At 44.4% G+C, this 17,973-nt stretch overlaps 1 protein-coding gene across 7 annotated transcripts in view; it reads right to left on the bottom strand.

Annotated features, from left to right (window-relative positions):
- The window catches only part of Nedd4l (NEDD4 like E3 ubiquitin protein ligase), a 313,745-nt gene that overhangs the window by 143,057 nt on the left and 152,715 nt on the right, over window positions 1-17,973 (bottom strand). The window contains exon 1 of one of the 7 annotated variants that reach the window (XM_051201155.1): window positions 10,788-10,893. The exons of the other annotated variants lie outside the window; for them this stretch is intronic. The gene's annotated coding sequence lies outside the window, so the exon portion shown is untranslated. Of the gene's footprint in view, window positions 1-10,787; window positions 10,894-17,973 lie in introns of those variants that run through there. 7 annotated transcript variants of the gene reach the window in all.

Below are 17,973 nucleotides of genomic sequence, written 5' to 3'. Positions count from 1 at the left end.
TGCCTGCCTGGTTAGAAAAAAAAATCACACCAAGTAGAACTTTATAAAGCAAATCCTCATTAGTTTATTATACATCACTTTTGTAAAGTAACCCTGTTGGTTCCTGATTAGTAAAGTATCATGAAACACACATAGCGAAAGACTGAGCTGTGCTAAACTCAAGTGTGGAGAAGATTGGAAAGTGAGTTGTTCTCTTACAATCTTGTATGAAAGGTCTAGAGCTACCCTCATGCTCCCTGCCGAGAATTCTCCCTGCTTGGGGGAATTCAGTCTTTCCTAACTTACGAGGGAGGAGAGATGGGAGAGTCATAGCTTGCTTTTGCCTGTGACCAATGACCCTGTCCTTATGGAAAGGAGAAACTCATACGCACCGACGGGCAACACAGGAAGACCATTCTTTGACAGGGACTGCATCTGCTGACTGCCTCCTGCAGCTAGAAAGCAAGCAAGGAGTCAAGGTAGATAGAGCCCTACTCATACCTCCAGACAGGTGGCTTCCAGGACAGTCAGGCAGTAAATACCTTTGGGCAGGTACCCAGCCCTAGGGCCTTGCAATAGCTGCCTTAGCAGAGAAGGCCCCATTAAAGCCAGCCTTTACAGGAAGCTGAGGGGGACAAACAGGTTACAGAATGCCTTTTGCTCATTTTGGCTCTGTGATACTGAGTTACCACTGGCAGAGTCCCTCGTGGAGGCTGGAACATGTCCTGTGCAGCTACATACATGAAAACGTAAGCTGAGTGCTGTACATTGAGGGAGGAAACACTTCTGTGTCTGTTCATAGGCTTTTCCTCTCAAAAGTTACTGATACACTGACAGAAATAAGTTTTGGTTCAGGGTTTTATGGCCTTTGAAACTTGCAGAGAAGGGACTGTGGGACACTGGATGTACTTCTAACACCACCCACTATCCTGCCAATCACACTCGGCCCACTATGAAATCACAACCACAAGAGCACCCCTGGAATCCTATTTCAAAGGATCAAAAGCAGTCCCACAGCTCTCAGAAAGACCATTTGTTAGTTTTATTTTTTTCAGTAGTTTTATCTTCAAGTCCGTTAACAGGCAAGCAAACCACCACACACTTCACCACTCCATTATTTTGAGTGCTGTGGTAAACTCAAAACAGAACTGGAGAGAGGGAAAAGTGACTGTATTATCATCAACAGGAAAGGGGTTAGATCATAATAAACCCCAAATTTTCTAAAGAAATGGGTATCCAGAATACATATTTTCCCATTTAAGAAGTTACTATATGGTAAGTGCCAACATTTAAATCTGGGTCCATATACTATCAAAAAAGAGGTTCACAGAAGACACGAGACTGGGCACTCACACTAAAAGTCTTGACTGACCAACACCAGCATCCCTTGGCACATCTACAAAGCTGGACCTCCACTGGGAATTGTTCACAGTACACAACTCATCTAAAGGAGAGTTGAATCTTGGTTTTGGCCTTGTTAAGTCTCATAGAAACCCAAGAGGCATTCAGATTTTTAATAACTTCCCCTTAAATTACTGTATTAGGTGGGAGAGGATGTTGAAAGATTTCTCCAAAACCTAGTGTAGCTACTACATAGTCATTGATAGGTACTGTGTTGTCATTCATATTCTCTCATAAACATGTATGCTTGAGCACTGCAAGTTTTCTACTAGATGACCATGCTTTATGGATCCATCTACTTCTCCCTGCCAATGGAACCTTCAAGAAGAAAGAGTTCAATCATAGAATACTAGCACATAAAAACTCCAAGATTTTACAGGGAACAAAATGTACTTCTCCCATAACAGCTGCATCAAACCTCTACTCTATTTAACAACCAGAAGGTGGGCTGAAGGCGTGGAAAATAAGGGTTCAGCAGGCCAGTATGAATGATTAGTGGAATTTTATTGGTGGAAGAACTTACATAGAAACAGAAAAGGACGGTGGCAGCATTCCTGCTTCAAGGACACAGCCCTGCCTCCTTGGTGCTCAGCATGCCCCCTCCCAGTCACGCCTGCACCCTTAACCACGCCCAAAAGGCATGGCTACTGTTATAGGTGTCCAAGCACATATTTGCCACAATTCCCCTTTTAGTCTAAAGAAGAAAATTTAGGCTTGATACAAAACGATTTACAATGATAGCAAATATCAACTATGCTCTAGGAGAAGGAAAGAAAAAACATACTCACCTACTGCCAGTGAAGAAACAGAGCAGTTGGTATGAACTACAGTGGGCTCCTTCCTTCTTTTACGTTTGCTCTATGCTTTAGACTTTCTAATAGACAGTAAGCAGAGTGTCTAGCTTAGTTCATTTGCCAACAGCCACTTCGGTGGTGTCTCCTCATATAAGTCCAAATACACACGCCCAAGCACACATCCATGCACGCACGCACACACTGGGGGAAAGCTTCACAGTGAACCTCATGTTACAGATATGACCAGATACTGAAAAAAGAAAGTCCCAGGGAAACACTATGATTTGAGGTCTCACTCAGGGAGAAAACAAAATGATAGCTCATTCCAGAAACCTGGATTAGATGATTGGTTGTCACTAAGGTCACATGAAGAGACCTGGCCCCCAGCTTACATTCTCAGTGCTACTTTCCATGTTGTTTTTCCATCCCATCAAAATTAAGATGCATGAAGTTCAGTCCGCAAAATGATCTCTCCATAAAGGCGAATGACTAGGAAAGTAATGAACCTGCAGTTTCTGCTGAGCTGATATGGAATGAGATATTACAAGTTCTGTCACATGTGGGAGCACCGAGCATCACCAGAGATACGTCTTCTCTTCCTACAGTGTCTTATGGGAGGAAACAGTATGCAGGAATGCTGCAGGCAATGTGACCCTGCTTTCCATCAAGGACAGCACCTGTACTGGCAGCTGTACTGAATCATCCATCGATGACACAAAGGCATGAACTGAGTCTCCTTTGAGTGAGCACACTCCACATTCTCCTTAGCCATATAATGTAAGAAATAGACTATGTAAAGGGAAGATTATACACTGTAGGAAAATACCAATTAATCCCTATTTAGGTTTACATTCCATGTATCCCATAGTCTTATCATTTTTGAGGAGTCTCCAAAGAAAATCTAAATACAACTGCCTTAGGAAAGACAAGTTGCAGGCGGACGTGCAAGAGTACACAGGCTCTTTCTTATCAGGAACTAAGACCATAAAACAGGGTATGGTGCCACAAGCATGCTGGAGGAAGCAGCAGGAGGGTCAGAAGTTCAAGGTCATCTAGCCTGGGCTAGGCACCAGACCTTTCTCTGTACAGAAGGGAGGGGGAAGAACTCAGACTCAAGAACCTCTAAGCTCCATGTCAATGTCCCCCAGACTGCATCTTCCACCACTTTTCACTCTGTGGGTCTCCCTGAATGGGCTCACTTGACCCCCAAGGCATATCTCCTCCTCCAAGATCACATTCAGCTGAAACCCAGAACATATAGAAGGCCCTCCTAGCCATCTCACTGATTAAACACCTTAAGGATAAAAGTCTTGTCCTCACTAGTTTTTGTCAACTTGGCACAAGTTAGAGTCATTTGGGAAGAGGACACCTTAATTGAGAAAATAGCTCCACCAGACTGGCCCATGGGGCAAGCCTGTGGGACATTTTCCTGATGAATGATTCATATGGCAGGGCTCAGACGACCGTGGGTGGTACCACCCCTGGGCAGGTGGTCCTGGGTGCTATAAGAAAACAGGCTAAGCAAGCAAGCCACGGGAAGCAAGCCAGTAAGCAGCATGCATGACCTCTGCATCAGCTCCTGCATTGTATTCCTGCACTGACTGTCCTTGGTGATGAACTATATAAGATGTAGGAGTAGATAAATCCTTTTGGTTTTGGTCATGGCATTTTATCACAACAGTCATAACCCAACTAAGGACAAGTCTCAAATCCCAACCTCTTCTACAACCTGTTAATGAGGCTGATTATTGACTCACATCTCCTAAGCTAAATATGTGGGGCTCATTCCCTTCACTGGCTTTGTAACCCAATACAGAAAATCCAAACTTGTAGCATACACAGTCTGCCCAGCTCTACAACTGCCTGTTGTCCAGTCTGCTCAGCTCTGGCACGGCCTGCCTTCCAACACCATCTTCCATGTGTTTCACTATAAATTCAGCCATCGTATTTCATACTCTGCTAGAAATGCCCTACTCTACCTGGCCTGCACATGCCTTGAAGACAAACTCCATTTTTTTCCCGAGATGTTCTAGTCCCATGCCCACATGTCCATTGGCAAGTGGAGATCAGTATAGCAACCATTTACTCTTCCATTGTTCTGAGAGCTCTTTGCAAACTTGGTCCTGTCTTGGTCATCTGTGTGTATCATGCTCCAGTCACACAATGAACCCATAACAATGAACTGCTTTAGCGGGTACAGTGCTGGCCCTAAGGCACACCTGGCATTGTAGGAATTAGGGATCTGGGTGTGTGTGTGCAGGGAGAGAGAGATAAACCTCCTATTTGTATCATGGGCCCTGCAGATTCATATTCTGGAGGTAATGTTTCTAATCCAGAAGTAAACTGGATAGCCATTCACACAAACACCCTCACCGGAGATGTCTTGCTTGTTTTTCTAATGTCATGACTGAAACAAAGAAATCCAATAGCCATAGACCTGAGGCTGAAAGTGAAGAATAAGTCTCCCTTAGAGAGTAATCAATAAGGGATTAAAAATAAATGAAACTACAGCAGAACTTGTAACTGCAGCATGTTGAACACTGTGAGCCAGATTGGTGATTAGGTAGGAAACCCACAGTGAGTGAATCATTGGCTGTGCCAGGGAATAGCTATGAGGAGCTTCACCAAGTTACTGTGGCAGACAGATCTCTTCCTGGAAGAGCGCCTAGGGCCAAGCTGCAACCCTTCAAAAAGCACATGGGAAAGGCTGGCAATTACTTCTGACCTCTAAGTACTGAGAGCCACCCAGGCAATTCTATTACACTCGTGTCTGAAGGTGGAGCGGGGTGACCCACCGACAGCTCACCTTTAGTGCAGGGTTGATGACACAGAAGAAGCCACAGGTCCTAGCAAGCTCAACTCAGGATCATCAAGTCCTTGTGGATACTCACAGGAAGGCCACACACAGACCCCCCCCCCCTCGAGACCCTCCCCTTCCCTTCATTCATTCATTACTCACTGGGTACCTACAACATGTCCATTGTCTGGAACCCCAGGGAAGAACAGAGGAAACTCCCTACACCTTGTGGAGTTTGCATCCTAGCAGGAAGGGGCAATTAGAGTCAGCAAACAGTGCAGAATAAACTGTGTTAACAGATGCACATTCCCAGGCAAAGCAGCAGAACAGAGAGGACTCCCATGTGAAGGGGATACTGGCCACAGGGGAACCTTCCTGGGCCTTCCCAGTGTGTATGAAGAGCAATAACAGTTATCTATTTGATGAGGACAGGCCCTTTCTCCTTCCCCTTTCAGTGGCGACTGGCTTGGTTTCCTTGATGGGATGACACAGCAAACAAAGGGAACAATGTGTATGCCCTATGGGTTACGAAATGCCCAGGTTGTCTTTCAGCTCTGCCACTTGTTACCAGAAGAGCCAGAAGTCACCATCTCCATTTCCCTAACAGTGACAAGATGTCTATGGCCTACTCTAGCCCTGCAGTGTTGGGGGACTGCCAGCCTGTTGAGATGGTGGTGGCTGTCTCATAAAGAACTGAGGAAAAACGTCCTTTATTTCCAACGGTCCTGAATGTAGAGTTGAAGAGAGAACAGAACTGATTTCCCTACACGTGGACTCACACTCGCTTCTCTCCCTAGCATTTATCCTACAGGTGCAAAGTAGCAACTTACCGGGCTAGACTTATTAGCTGTTATAAGGGATCCTAACCTTAAGATGAAAAAAAAAAAAAAAAAAAAAAAAAAGGCTCAGATCACTTCATCTAACACAAGTTAAAATGACCAAACCAAGAGGCCAAGAATCCCGTGTGCAAGGTCCCAGAGAAGCTCAGGACAAATGGCTAACTGTGGTGCCTATTGTACACGCCAAAGTACACACTGGTCTCCAGGTTCACTTGGTACCTGTGGCTCCTCTCTGCTCTTCTTACCCCTGCCCTCTACCCCAAACCTGTCCAGCTCGGGGGCTTTAATTTCCTCTATCAGCTTCGCTTTCCTATATAAACCTGGATTTGGACTGCACGTTCTCTCGGCCCAATGCTCTTGGCTCCTGGTCCCCTCTCTTGCTCCTCTCTGATCTCATCCCCCTGCCCATTCCTCTCAGGGCTCTGCTCAGTTTGGACCTTCCCACATGCCTCTGGCTGAACTCTCCCTCATATCTGTAATAAAACCCTTCTCCCCAGCCATACCTAGGAGAGGTCACGTCCTCATTTTCCTTCACTCTGACCATCAACGAACCAGAAGCAACTTTGATCCTTTACTTCTGTTACCTACTGTGCCCTTTGAAGGGGGCAGAATAATGGACTTCTTCTCGAGGCTTCCCCACAATTGCTGTGAGAGGTTCTAGTCTCCCCTATCAAAGAGAGGGTTCTGGAGAATTCCTGGTGAGAGGATATTCACTTTCCTAGTAAATACCTTTCCATTCTGCTCTAAGACCAATGGCCGCTCACCTCTACAGGCACAATGATAGAATGCAGCTTTCCTGGGAATGGTGCTTTTAGAAGTTTGTTAGAGCAGGCTTCTTACCACAAACCTAATGCCAGCCACAACTCCCATTCCCATCACAACCAGCCAGACTGGACAACAGGAGGACCAGAAGAAACTGCAAACACTTAGAAAAGCACACCTACTCATGCAATTGCTATTTCCTTCCTTGATGGCCTCTCTTTATGGCCCCTAACCCTATCATATGATCTGTGGACTTGATTATTATGGTTAGCCAGGCCCAGCAGGCTGAAAGTTCCCTGCAGGCTGAGAGGCAAGTCCCTGGCCCAGGCCCTCCCTAATGAGCACTTGACCTCTCCGGAATCTGTACTGGGAGGGGCCCCCAAAGGACTTAGTATGTAGTTATCAGATGAATGAGTGTGCTTCACCTTACAGCCAGGAGACCACTGAGATTCTAACTAATGCATCCTCAGTTAGAATCTTAGGGAATGCTTTTTATTTTATTCTCTGATGGCACTTCTTTCCGCCCCTAAAATAAATAAGCAAAGCTAAGTATAGATGTGTATAAATACAACAAAACAGCAACTTAATTATCACTCCAGGAGGACCCCAAGATTAGGCCACCATAGGAGCCAAGGAGAAGGCAGGAGTGGGCTGTGCCCACCTCACCCACTCTTCTCAATCTCACTGTGGGGCTTTTGAGCCTTCTTTCCATAACTGGGTATTGCTATATGAAGCTTTGTCATCAAGTCTCCTAGCCCCATGTCACACTCAGAATCCAGTTTTCATGACACTATTCCTAAGAAGGAATGAATGCATCATCTCTGGGGAACTCTCATTTCCAAACAGGAGGTGACAGGGCCTTCTCCTTCTCTACTCCCACCCTTTTATCTCCATGTGCCAAACACTCATCCCTACCAGCTTTTGTTATCTTTTTAGCAGCTAAGTTGTGTCCTCTAGGAACACAACTTCTCTGCCCGCGCTGCAGGATTTCTTGCCAACAAAGAATTGGGAAGCAACCTAATTAACGGAAACCAGTGACCACAACAGGCCACCTAGTTTAGCATCCTGGTCAGGGTTTCAGATAAATCTTTGAGAAATACCTTCACTCTGCACATTGCCATAGCACTGCTAATTACATATTCTATAAGATACACAAACCAAGTAAAAATCAGAATAAAGTCAAGAAAATACCAGTCCAACAAAAGCTGACAAGTGTAAGAAATATATTCCTCAGATGCTAAAGAGACAGCTACCATTCATTCTGAAGTGCTGAAAGGATGAGAAGAGGCATTATTTTTAAGCAACAAGCAAGGCAAGTGCTTAAGTCATGCATTCATGACTTAGTTACTTAAACACAATACTAGACAGGACAAATCTATTGCAGATAAATCATCTACTCACTGATCTCAGATCTCTTTTTACTGAGAACCTCAACAAAATAAGGGTAGAACACGGCATAGAGTGATGTTCTAGAAGCCACACCTGAGTCCTTACACAGCCAGAGTTCCTTGAGTCTGAGGCTTACTTTCCCGCTGAGTTGAGTGTTTCAAACCCCCATATTGGCACAGACCTGGGGATTCTGGAAGGCTGCTGCCCAGGAATTCGTGATCATGTGCCTTCCGATTCTGTGACAAGGTTTCTAGTCACTGACTGGGGTCAGAAGAGGCTGTTTATAATTGCATGTGATTCTCTGCCTGCAGCGGGCCACATGAGTAAGAGTAGGTGAGTCAGACAGCTTACGTCACGGAAAGCAGACTGTTTTAGATAGTTCTATGGAGGCCACTGACTACACTTAAATTGTCAAGTCTGTGTTTTCACTTGGTCTGAAATCCCACTGTTCACTGCCTGAGGGGTGATGGCATGTCATGGGCTTTTCCAGAAATATCCACAGGTTCTTCCATTTTCTAGAGAAAAAAAAAAAAAAAACAAAAACAAAAAAAAAAACCAAACAAAACAAAAACAGTCCTTTGTTTTCGGGGGACATTGCAATCAGTGGGTGGACTCTAAACCTTCTAATAATCACAGGGAACAAAGCTTTGGGAAAGCAGTTTGTGAATACGTGACTGCATCCCATGGTTAGCTGGCTGGATTCATCTCTGGTGACCACAGCACGGAGGAGGAGCGATTGGATACCAGGGTACCAAAACAAACAAACAAACAAACAAAAATGGTAGGAAACAGGGTCTCCTTATATTTCAGGACTGATGGGAATCTTTATTTGTGCCTAGGTAGTGGTTCTCAACCTGTGTGTCACAACTCATTTGGAGGCCAAATATCAGATATCTTGCATATCAGGTATTTAAATTATGAATCATAACAGTAGCAAAATTATAGATATGCAGTAGCAACAAAGTAACTTTATGATTGGAGGTCACCACAACACATGAGTGTTGCAGCATCAGTAAGGCTGAGAACCACTGGCCTGAAGGATGGAATGCCTACCCTCTGTGGAACCTTCAGAATCAAACCAGGCCAGATACAAGTGAAGCTCAAATATTTCCTGAGGTAAGGGCACTCCAAGTAGCCCTTTGCAGAATTCTGAGCTACCAGGGACATCACCCAAATAGATTATGAAAACAGCTAAGAACACGTGCTGCCGCTGTGGCTCCAAGGTCAATGACCTCAGAAAGCTGGGACTCTGGGTGGCCCCCTGTAAGTAAGCCCTCTGCAGAATCACAAGGATTACATCACCAGTAAGTAGCCTGCTCCATTTCTACTTGACCCAGGAAAGGGTCTGCAAACAGCTATGCTTGAAAAGTGCTTTGGAAGAGTCCTAGCAGGTGTAGACCAATGAAAAATAAAACAAAACACTTGGAATGGAATATAGAAAATCAACACACCCCTCATACCCAAGAAAGTTACTTTTTTCATGGGCCAGGAATCCTGGCATCTCAGGCCACCACACAGCTCCTTTAGAATAGGGTTCCCCACTCAAAGGCAGAAGATCATGGAACCCTGCCACACTCAGTTGCAATAACTGATTCCACAAAGTCTTTTTGGTTAGAAATGCCATTTTGGGGTGTTGCAAACATTTAAGAAAGCCAAGGTACCAGGTCCTGCTTTTTTATTCTTGTCTAAATAAATAAAAAGCCTTTTTCTTCCTCATTTCCTAACATCACCAGCACTGTATTCAGCTTTGCACAGGAGAAAAAGTTCACTTTGTCTTTTCAAGTCCCTCTTCTTTGGTTCAGTTCTAATCTAATTCAAGCACATGTCGACAATGCACTTTTCAATGTGAAATAAAGACATGACAACCAACTCAGATCTTACTATAGCTTTTTATACATCACATTTTGTTTTGAGCCATTTGCATTCCTTTTAGACCCTAGCTGTCTTCGCAATACTATCAGAATGCCCATGGAAAGTAACCAGGCTCATTAATGAAAGGCGTGGCACACACTCATTTATTCCAGGCTTACGGATACACCACTAAACTAACAGTTTATGAATCATCAGATGAGATGGTAAAGAAACAAATATCACATGTTAATCACACCGAGTATCTGCATGCATGAGTAAGATACATGAGAAACGACAGAAAAACACAAAAGGGCATTTCAGTTACATATGTTCTGGGCTTTCATTCCGATTCTCTCAAAAACAAAATATATGAATTCAGTTAGTATAAATTATATAAGCCAAGGACCGCCATCTAATGATTTGAATATAAACCAGGAGTCCTTGCTAAGTAAACCACTGCATGACCTAAGATGGTATTTCATTGGAAGCCAAGGACAGCTGGTACCTCCCTCTTCTCTAGTGAAACAGCACAGAAATAGGGACTCAACACACAACTGGAAGGTTTTTCAGTTTTTCTGCCCAACACAGTGATTTCTATCAGAGGATGATTGTCACAGAATTTAAGTGGTGACTATTTTTCCTTAAATTTTGGAAGATATCTAAAGTAACCTTCCTGTGTTCTTTTGGGAGACGAACACTATACATTTTTCTAAACCTTCAAGACAGAGAAGACAACAGAAACAGATTAGGGTTCAGGGCCACAGCTCCTTTCAAGTTTGTCTATCAACCCTTTACACATAAGGAAGAGACAGGCTGGCTATCGCTCAACCTCAGAAGCATTTACAATGGAAATTCTTGGTATGTACTAGAGCAACACCGCTGATATGAAGACAGTATTACGACAAAAATCAAACTCTGTGCCAATGGATGCCATACACCCACATAATGAACTCACAGTGGCGTCTTTGTTCTTACCTGGAACTGTCTTCAAGAATCAAGACAAACAAGGCATGTATGCCTCTGGAAAGTGCTGGGCTGGACAGGTGTTGATAGCCGTCTACCTGGGCAACCCCGGGGGCCCTTTGCCTGGTCTTCTGCTTTCCTTGTTTCAAAGCAGTGTCTACATACAACCTCTGTAGACACTCCGGGAACACTGGCAAGTTTTAACACATCTGAAAAAGCCTGCCAGGAGCTCATGCTAATGATTCACTTCAATGACAGCTAGACCAGAGTGCTTGGTGGGAACAGAAGTTAAGTCAAGCTCCACCCCATCCCTAGCTAAGGCTAGAGTAACTCCACCCAGCTCTGTAATTAGCTGGAATCCTCTCACCCAAGGCCCTACAGTAAAGTTACCTGCAGTTGTTCTTAGAGTACTTTTCCTCCAAATGACAGTCCTCTAAGGATCCATGAACCCAGCACCGGGTGTGAGCAAATGTCATGTTGTCTTGTGGCCAAATGTCTATTTCTCTGGGCTGTCTGGCTTGCTTTGAGCATTGGTTCTCTGGACAGACAGGGGGATCAGCCCTCCCTCTACCCTTCACTCACTTCATTCATAGCTCACCCAGCTTTTGTCCTGCTCTTCTCTGCTGGGCTCCACACCAAGCAGACTAGAAAGCCCAATTTCCTGGCTCTCAGAGAGCTTAAAGTAGTCACAGAAATAATCACCCAAAGCTACAAAGCTGAAAAGAAATAGTAGGTGAACCTGGGTTTTCCAGGAAAGACGAGTCCTACTTATAGACCCACAATCCCAGTTTTCAGCCCCCACCACCCACCCCCAGGTACCCAGAGGCAAAGGAACTGAGGAACTCTGCCTTGTTCTCTGTGTATAATGTCTCACTTGTCACCTGTCCCTGGCTTGCCATCTGTTGTGATAAAAAAAGTGACCAAAAGCAAGTTGTGGATGAAGGGTTTATTTTCCTTATACTTCCTAATCATTGTCCAACACTCAGGGAAACGAGCCAGGAACTCAAGGCGGCAGCCATTGAAGCAGAAGCCATGGAGGGATCGAAAATCCATATAAGCAAATACACTTAAACAAGGTGTGTAAGGCGTGTGTGTGTGTGTTTGTGTGTGTGTGTGCGCGCGCGCGCGCGTGTAGCGGTTTGCCTCTTCACATATACAAATCTGTTCCATCCTTCAGAACCCATATTAAAAAAAAATTCTTGGCATGTAGCATTTATGTGTAATCTGTTTACTGGGGAAGTGTAAAGAGGCAGATTATTGGGGCTCACTGGCTAGCCAGACTAACCCACGTGGAGACCTCCAGGTCAGTGAGATGAGAGACCCTATCTCAAAAAGCTATGCAGATAGCACAGGAAGAACGACACTGGAAGCTATTCTCTGGCCTCCACACAGATGTGCACCTATACTTCCAATGAAATGCAACCTGTGATAGTTGAACTGTAGCCCTCAAAAATCATATGCTAAGGTCTTAGACCCAGAGCCTCAAATATGACTACCCACAAATAGGATCTTTAAAGTGGTAATAAAGTTAAAGTAAGGGCAATGGAGTGGGTTCTAACCCAATATGACTGTGTTCTTATAAATGGTAAATCAGGATACAAATAGACAAAGGGAAGACAAGAAGAACATGGCCACTGCCAGCCAAGGAGAGAAAGATACAGTCAACCGTGATTACAAACACATTGACTTTAAGATCTCTAGGCTTGCAGAACACTTGTGATGCTGAAGCCACACAAGTTGTGGCATTCATCACTGCAAACCTAGCATATGAATACACTAGGTAAGTGATGACTTATGCCAAGTATTAATATAAAAACAATGTCCATATGGACTTCTGATTCACACCTTTACACTGCGCTCCAGGATGCTCCCTCCTTGCCCAGCAATGATGTTGGAAAGAACCTCTTTGTAGAAAAGGATAAGACCTTTCCTCTCTATTTCAGTCAAACACATCAAACAAGGGTTTCCAGGTCAACTGAATCCTTCTCTGGAGTTCACTGAAACCAGCCTGTAGTGATTCTGCAATGCAGCTGACCAGTCATTAACAATCTTAGCACTAAATTAAGAAAAAATGATGTGCGTGCTTGTGTGTGCATGTGGTCAGAAGTCTACATCCAATTCTTTTTGACTATAGGAAGATATTAGGGCCCAACCACAACTGTGGAATCCCCAAGGGTGGAGTCAATTCAAGAACCATGTTCCTACTAACTATGGTAACCTAGAACCATCCTAGCAGTCAGCTTGCCCATGTTTTGTTTCCCCAACTTTCTAGTGTCCCTACTGAGACTACAGTGAGAGGTGACATGAACAAGATTTCATATAACCAAGGGGACAGAGCCAGGCCAGAGAGTCTATCTAAAATAGTTTAAGCTTAGTCTTTTACTGTGGATACTGGGGTGGGGTTATTCTTGGTTTGCTTTGGGGGTGAGGGTATCATGTAGGGTGTGTATCAGCATCCTTGCCACTGTCCACTGGGTGGTAGATCTTCACAGGTGTGAGAGCCAGGAACATCTGTAGCTACTGCTATTGTCTCTGGGAGGCCACTGGTCTAAAGGACAGGACCTAGTACGGATCATGGTGGTGGTGGCCTTGGAAAAGAGGCAGAAATGCCATCTGAGGAGCGATGATTCGGAAAGAATCAAAGGCATGTAATGGTGGCTTTAGCATTTCCCCAGGGGAAGCTCAAGAGGCCCATGCCAGGCCGAGGAGGAAGGCAAAGGCTCCAGATTTGATTAACAGTAAGGAGCTGATGTCTTCAAATGGATGATGCCTCAGTTTCACAACATGGGCAGCAAACACCTGGAGCAAAGGAAACCGTCCTTCTTGGCATGGCCCAGAGCCCTCACTAACCCTCACTAACCCTCACTGATCAAGGACAGACCACTGGAAGGACCTGAGAATGACCAGGAAAGGGTCTGTCAGAAGCCTTCATTCTTGGTTAACTCTCAGAGACATTTCCTTCGAAAATGACATTTGAAACTATTATTTAAAAATCACACTGAGGCTGCCTGGGGGTATCACACTAAAACACAGAGAGCTATTCCCAGCCATTCTGGAGGCTGAAGCAGTAGAATCATAACCCTGAGATACAGAGGGAACGCAACACTAGCCTAGGAAACTTACTGAGATTCTATTTCAAATATAAAAAGTGGAGAAGGAGGCAGAGGAACAAGAAGGGAGGTAGAGGATTTGCCCAGCTTGCACTTCACCCTGGGTTCATTCCTCAGCAATGCACATACAAAAATTGTTATGTTCCCACATATAGTATTTGAGTTTAAGTACACAGCTTTGGATGACTCCTGGATACTTCTGATGTTATTACCAAATAATTGGATCAACACTGTTTATTATTCTTAGATAACTGGGTTATTTATTAGCTAGGTCTTCATAATCATTTTAAAAATATGGGTTCTGAAGGCTGCAATTGAGGGCCTCCTTTACATGGAGATAAATTCTCTCTCTCTCTCTCTCTCTCTCTCTCTCTCTCTCTCTCTCTCTCTCACACACACACACACACACACACACCTTACACATCTAGGTCTTTAAAAATGGGTGACATTAGATCAGTATGAGATATAAGATGTATTACTTATGACTTAATATTTTGCATGTGTGTGTGCACACCAGGTATGTGCATGTGTCCATGGGGGTCAGAGAAGAGACTCCATGGATACCTAGAACTGGAGGTACAGTCAGTACTAAGCCATCTGATATAGTGCTGGGAACTGAACCCGGGTCCTCTGCAAGAGCAGCAAGTGCTCTTAGACACCGAACTGTCTATCTCGAGCTATGGAAAAGGATACTTCAGTAATACAGCCAAAAGGAATATAAAAAGTTAAGAGTGACTTCAGTCAAAAAATAAATAAATAAAAAATAAAAAGATCTTAGGAACATAAAATTTGAGTCTCTTAGTATTCCCAAAATGGTTCAGGTTTTGAGGTCTTATTTGCTTTTAATTTTAAAAGGATCTCCCAACTAGTGAAATCTTCAGGGATTCCCCCCCCACCAAAGTGCCTCCATGGTTTACCTATAATATGCAGCCTCTGGGAACTATTAAAAATATATAAGCTATCATGGAATGTTTACCATAAAATACTGCTTATGACAAATTCACAAACTGTATTCACGCATCTAATTACAAACGTAGCCAAAGGGTTGGGCAGAAAGAACGACAAAGCAGTGAACCATTTTATTGCCTAGGATCTCTGCTTGCATATGTAGGTAGACTTATATTTTACTGTTACATCCTATCTGCTAGAGTAACCATGTGCAGGGAACCTAGATGCTTGATGTAAAAGCCCAAGTTTCTCTCTGTCTTGCTCAAAATCAGCTGTAGAAGAGAAACTAGGACACTGGGTGGAGGAGGAATGAATTGGAACAAAGTAAGGATGACAAGGTGCAGGCAGAACCCTTTACATAACACGGGCAGAGCTGGATGATTCCTGTCGCTGGGTCTTGGGTTTCTTCACAGGTCTTCAAACAGACTCTCCTGCCTTGGTTTAGCTTTTAGTTCCAATGCCTCACCAGAAAAGAGGGTGGGTGTGTGTGTGTGTGTGTTTAAGGTCCTTCACAGGTTCCCAGGATATGTGTGTGTGTGTGTGTGTGTGTGTGTGTGTGTGTGTTTAAGGTCCTTCACAGGTTCCCAGGATATGTCCTTACCAGAAAAGAGGGTGTGTGTGTGTGTGTGTGTGTGTGTGTGTGTGTGTGTGTTTAAGGTACTTCACAGGTCCCCAGGATCATGTCCTTATGCCCTTACCAAAGTATTAAAAAAAAAAAAAAAAAAAAAAAAAAAAAAGTACATGGTTTTCCCAAGAGGAGGAAAGGGTCCCTGAGATCTTCAAATACCATTCAGTACACAAGGCTGCACACACGTCTGCCCAAAGCACGTGTCGTCTCCCCCTCCCCCCGCCCCCAACCTCCACGCCTCTGTTGTTTGGCAGCTTACAGACAGCTGCTAGTTTTGTGAAATGACTGCATTCACCATCTCACTATCTTGAGTTTTCAGGGTAGTTACCTAGAAGAACCTCAGACACACTGTGACTATCATGACATTCACAACGCGGACCCTGCACTGGAAGGTCTAACGGCACAGAAGACCTCTATGGGGCTCATGTCCATGTTCCCTCTGCTCACCCCACCTCTGCGGCTGTCAGCCACACTGTGTTCTTGTCTTTCTCTCACACACCCAGCCCTTCAGCTGAAAGGACTCTAATGTCCCGGTGAGCCGCCAAGTATCTCTTCATTTCCACACCCAATGCTGCCACTGTGGTGTTGAAGACATACGTTCTCGTGTGAGTGTGTGAATGAGTGAGTGTGTGTGTGTGTGTGTGTGTGTGTGTGTGTGCGCGCGCGCGCGCGCATGCAATACTGCATCAGCCTCCTAAATGGCCTAGCACAGCAAACCACTCCTGTTTCTGGAAATAAGGAGGCCCACTTCATAACCTTAACCATGAAAATCAAATTCCTTACATAGTCCACACAACCCCGCGTTGCCCTGGCTCCTGCCTACACCCTAAATCTCATTCCTACCGCTATCCCCAGCTGCACTGGCCTTGGCCTTGGTATCATTTCAACCTTTTAAGTTCCTTTCCACCTGACTCTGAATGTGTCTCCAAGTCTCTCACTTTAGAAGGGAGCTCAATGACTCTTTATGCTGACAGGAACATAAATAGGAAACAAATAAAATATGGAACCAAGTATTTAAATATCCAGATTCTTTTGTTTAGTAATCCCTCTACTGAGGAAGAAACACATAGTTTAAAACATTTTGGTTTTGTACAAAGATAACTGCATCTTTTTCCACTTCTGTAAAAAACCAGAAACTTCCAGCAGACATAACAAAGTAAGATACTGAACACTGGGAAGACAGACTGTCATATGTATCACATGTTGCACTGAGTGACAATGCAATCACAGAAAAACCCCCACTCCCTCCCCAAAGACAAACAGAAATAAGCTGCCCTGGTATGCAGTGATGCTGGGGTTGATAGCTGTTGTCTTTGTTTGTTTTTAGACTTCAGAACTTGTGTAATTTTTCCAACAAGAGGGGAAAGCCCCTTCTTATCTTTCACAAGAACAAACGATGCTGTAAATAATTGTTAACTCTCCAAGTCGCCTCAGAAGGGATATAATGGAAATCGAGATGTTAAAAGTGTCTACATAAAAATATATACACAGAGAAGTCAAGTGTGAGCACTGGTTACACAAAGAAGAGGTCAAATCCACTTGTTTTCTGTTTACAAAGAACTGAACAAAATCCCTGAATAATTAACAACCTGGGGAAAAATGGACAGAAGGCTACAAGTGAGTCCTACATAAAAGAGGAAACGAGGAAGCACTAAGAATACTGGGCACTTAAGTGATGGGTTCTTCTTTCCCACCTGCTAAGTAAAGGGACCGATAAACTGGGTGATGGCAGAGCCCAGCAGAGATGCTGCTCTCATCACCAGCTGGACCAGTGAGTGGGCAACTTCTCAGGGTCTACTCTGAAATGTCTCCCTGGGATTATGATGTCTGAATGGATGCTCCACAGATGGCAGTGCTGTGTGGGGAGGTCTGTGGAATGTGGCTGCTTTGGGGGCATGTCACCAGGCCAGCCTTTGAAGGTTAGTTAGGCCCCTCCTTTCATTCCTCCCTGACTTTTCTGCTTCCTGGTCTGTGCTATATGAACAGTCTCCCCAACAGCTCTCAGTGCCCTGAACTTCACCATGCTTTCTCTAACAAACTGCACTGAAATGCCCGAAAACATGAGCCCAAATAGCCTATTCCTGAAGGTTCCTCTTTCAGCTGGGGTGGGGAGGGGATGATGCATGTGTACATGTACTCCTAAGCAACTGTTCCTCAGATGCCATGCACCTTTTTTTGGCACAGGGTCTCTTGCTGGCCTGGGCTGGCTGGCCAGTGCATCCCAGGCATCTTCCTGTCTCCATCTCACCAGTGTCATGGCAACACTCAGCTTTTCACTTTTACATGGGGGGTGGTGCTGTTAAATTATGGTTGCAAGCACTTTACCAACTGAACTATCTGTTAGCCTGACACTGGGAATGTTCAGAGCCCCTTCGATCCAAGATTTAAGTCCAGTATTTTTTTTTTTTTTAAACAGGAACCACACATGTATCAATAAACACCATGTGTGTTTGCAAGATAGGGCAGATGTAGGAAGATGCCCTAGCTACACATTAATGGGGTTTTGGAAAAC

The sequence above is a fragment of the Phodopus roborovskii genome, unplaced genomic scaffold (assembly GCF_943737965.1).
Source record: "Phodopus roborovskii unplaced genomic scaffold, PHOROB, whole genome shotgun sequence".
Lineage (NCBI taxonomy): Eukaryota > Metazoa > Chordata > Mammalia > Rodentia > Cricetidae > Phodopus > Phodopus roborovskii.
The sequence above is the reverse complement of the archived record's forward strand: the minus strand, read 5'-3'. Positions and strand labels throughout refer to the sequence as shown.